At 46.2% G+C, this 2,500-nt stretch overlaps 4 non-coding genes and 1 pseudogene across 4 annotated transcripts; all 5 read right to left on the bottom strand.

Moving 5' to 3' along the window:
• LOC143117344 (serum response factor-like) overlaps window positions 1-2,500 on the bottom strand; it is a 21,594-nt pseudogene that overhangs the window by 12,383 nt on the left and 6,711 nt on the right.
• On the bottom strand, window positions 536-608 carry trnav-aac (transfer RNA valine (anticodon AAC)). The gene has a single exon. It is a non-coding gene; the product is annotated as a tRNA-Val (tRNA).
• trnav-cac (transfer RNA valine (anticodon CAC)) lies at window positions 962-1,034 on the bottom strand. The gene has a single exon. It is a non-coding gene; the product is annotated as a tRNA-Val (tRNA).
• trnav-aac (transfer RNA valine (anticodon AAC)) lies at window positions 1,492-1,564 on the bottom strand. Its single transcript has one exon. It is a non-coding gene; the product is annotated as a tRNA-Val (tRNA).
• Window positions 2,096-2,168, bottom strand: trnav-cac (transfer RNA valine (anticodon CAC)). Its single transcript has one exon. It is a non-coding gene; the product is annotated as a tRNA-Val (tRNA).

Genomic DNA, 2,500 nt, shown 5'->3' with positions numbered 1-2,500 from the left:
GGTATTCCTAGATTATTACGCTGGAATGAGAGTATAGTTCCATGTCAAATCAGCCTAGAAAATCGCCACGTTTCATTTTCTGTTGGTCTTATTACACTTTCTAACTTGAGAGGAGACAAGTTTTAAATAGGAAAATTACCAGAAATCTTAGTCACTTTTAAACGTGATGCTAGCAGGCGAGAAGCTAATGGTCTAATCAGATTCAATGATCTATGCTAGGCTGGAGCTAAAACTGCTTTCGCCAGACTCAGAGGACGGCTGGATGAACTGGAAAAAGGTAAAAATCAATTGTTTAACTCAAGGGGAGTGTAATTCCCCAAATGGTGGAATATCCCTTTAACTTTAACACTGAGAGCAGTGTGTGTGTGTGTGTGTGTATGTGTGTGTGTGTGCGAGCGAGAGAGAGAGAGTGGAGGTAGGGGGGGGTCTGTGTGTTGTGTTGTGTGTATTAGGCCAACACTGCATCATTAACTTTAACACTGAGAGCAAAGAGTAAGCCTATACTAGCCTATGTCTTAGAAGAAAAAGCCAACACTGTTTCCGCCCGGTCTCGAACCGGGGACCTTTCGCGTGTTAGGCGAACGTGATAACCACTACACTACGGAAACCTGACAATCATACTTGGGACATGATTGACAGCTGCAAAAACACGCATCCAATGGAAGTCCTCACACAAACAAATAGCACTCAGTAAGACGACATCACACACCCGTCTGCCACCAAGCACACACACAGACACACACACACACACACAGCATTCCACTCATGATGTCACTCTTCTCTAATTTTTTCCCAACTTTTTGCTAATTGGGAAAACTACACAAATCCAAAGCCTTTCATCACACCTGAGCTTGAGCAAATATAAGCTTCTCTAGTTTGTTTAGTTCATGTGTGACACCAAACAAAACAAGTGACCGACTTCAACTGTGTCGCGACATCACAGCTGAAAACTACAAATATTTGTTTCCGCCCGGTTTCGAACCGGGGACCTTTCGCGTGTGAGGCGAACGTGATAACCACTACACTACGGAAACCTGCTGGAATCTCTGGAGATCAGTGAGCCAATGAGGTGGAACTAGTAGCACTCTCTGGCCCGCCTCCAGACTGGTCTCAGCCAATGAGAAGCCTGTTGATCTCAGGTTACAGCTGAGGGGGAAGGGGAGAGGTGCTTGTGTGTGTGTGTGTCCCGTCTGAGGGTGCCTAATGTGTGTGTGTGAGAGAGAGTCTGTGTGTTGTGTTGTGTTGTGTTTATTAGGCTAACACTGCATTATTAACTTTAACACTGAGAGCAGAGAGAGTGTGTGTGTGTGTGAGTGTGTGAGAGAGAGAGAGAGAGAGAGAGAGAGAGAGAGAGAGAGAGAGTGTGTGTGTGGGGGGTCGTGTCTGTGTGTTGTGTTGTGTGTATTAGGCCAACACTGCATCATTAACTTTAACACTGAGAGCAAAGAGTAAGCCTATACTAGCCTATGTCTTAGAAGAAAAAGCCAACTCTGTTTCCGCCCGGTCTCGAACCGGGGACCTTTCGCGTGTTAGGCGAACGTGATAACCACTACACTACGGAAACCTGACAATCACACTTGGGACATGATTGACAGCTGCAAAAACACACATCCAATGGAAGTCCTCACACAAACAAATAGCACTCAGTAAGGCCAGTGTGTGTGTGTGTGTGTGTGTGTGTGTGTGTGTTTGCTGGATTAAGCCATAGACAGTGTAAGGTTGTGTGTGCGTGTGTGTGAGTCTGTGTGTGGATGAAGCCATAGACAGTGTAAGGTTGTGTGTCTGTGTGTGTCTGTGTGTGGATGAAGCCATAGACAGTGTAAGGTTGTGTGTGTGTGTGTGTGTGTGTTTGGCGGCAGACGACATTACACACACGTTAGTTACTACACCAGCATTCCACTCATGTCACTCTTCTCTAGTTTTTTCCCAACTTTTTGCTAATTGGGAAAACTACACAAATCCAAAGCCTTTCATCACACCTGAGCTTGAGCAAATATAAGCTTCTCTAGTTTGTTTAGTTCATGTGTGACACCAAACAAAACAAGTGACCGACTTCAACTGTGTCGCGACATTACAGCTGAAAACTACAAATATTTGTTTCCGCCCGGTTTCGAACCGGGGACCTTTCGCGTGTGAGGCGAACGTGATAACCACTACACTACGGAAACCTGCTGCCATCTCTGGAGATCAGTAAGCCAATGAGGTGGAACTAGTAGCACTCTCTGGCCTGCCTCCAGACTGGTCTCAGCCAATGAGAGGCCTGTGGGGTACTTTAGCCGGCCTACAGGACTGGTCTCAGCCAATAAGAAGCCTGTTGATCTCAGGTTACAGCTGAGGGGGAAGGGGAGAGGTGCTTGTGTGTGTGTGTGTCCCGTCTGAGGGTGCCTAATGTGTGTGTGTGTGAGAGAGAGTCTGTGTGTTGTGTTGTGTTGTGTTTATTAGGCTAACACTGCATTATTAACTTTAACACTGAGAGCAGAGAGAGTGTGTGTGTGTGTGT

Source organism: Alosa pseudoharengus, unplaced genomic scaffold (genome assembly GCF_046254945.1).
Source record: "Alosa pseudoharengus isolate Yale_2024_CS ecotype anadromous, Long Island Sound unplaced genomic scaffold, YU_APseudo_1.1 YU_APseudo_1.1_scf_1, whole genome shotgun sequence".
Lineage (NCBI taxonomy): Eukaryota > Metazoa > Chordata > Actinopteri > Clupeiformes > Clupeidae > Alosa > Alosa pseudoharengus.
The sequence above is the reverse complement of the archived record's forward strand: the minus strand, read 5'-3'. Positions and strand labels throughout refer to the sequence as shown.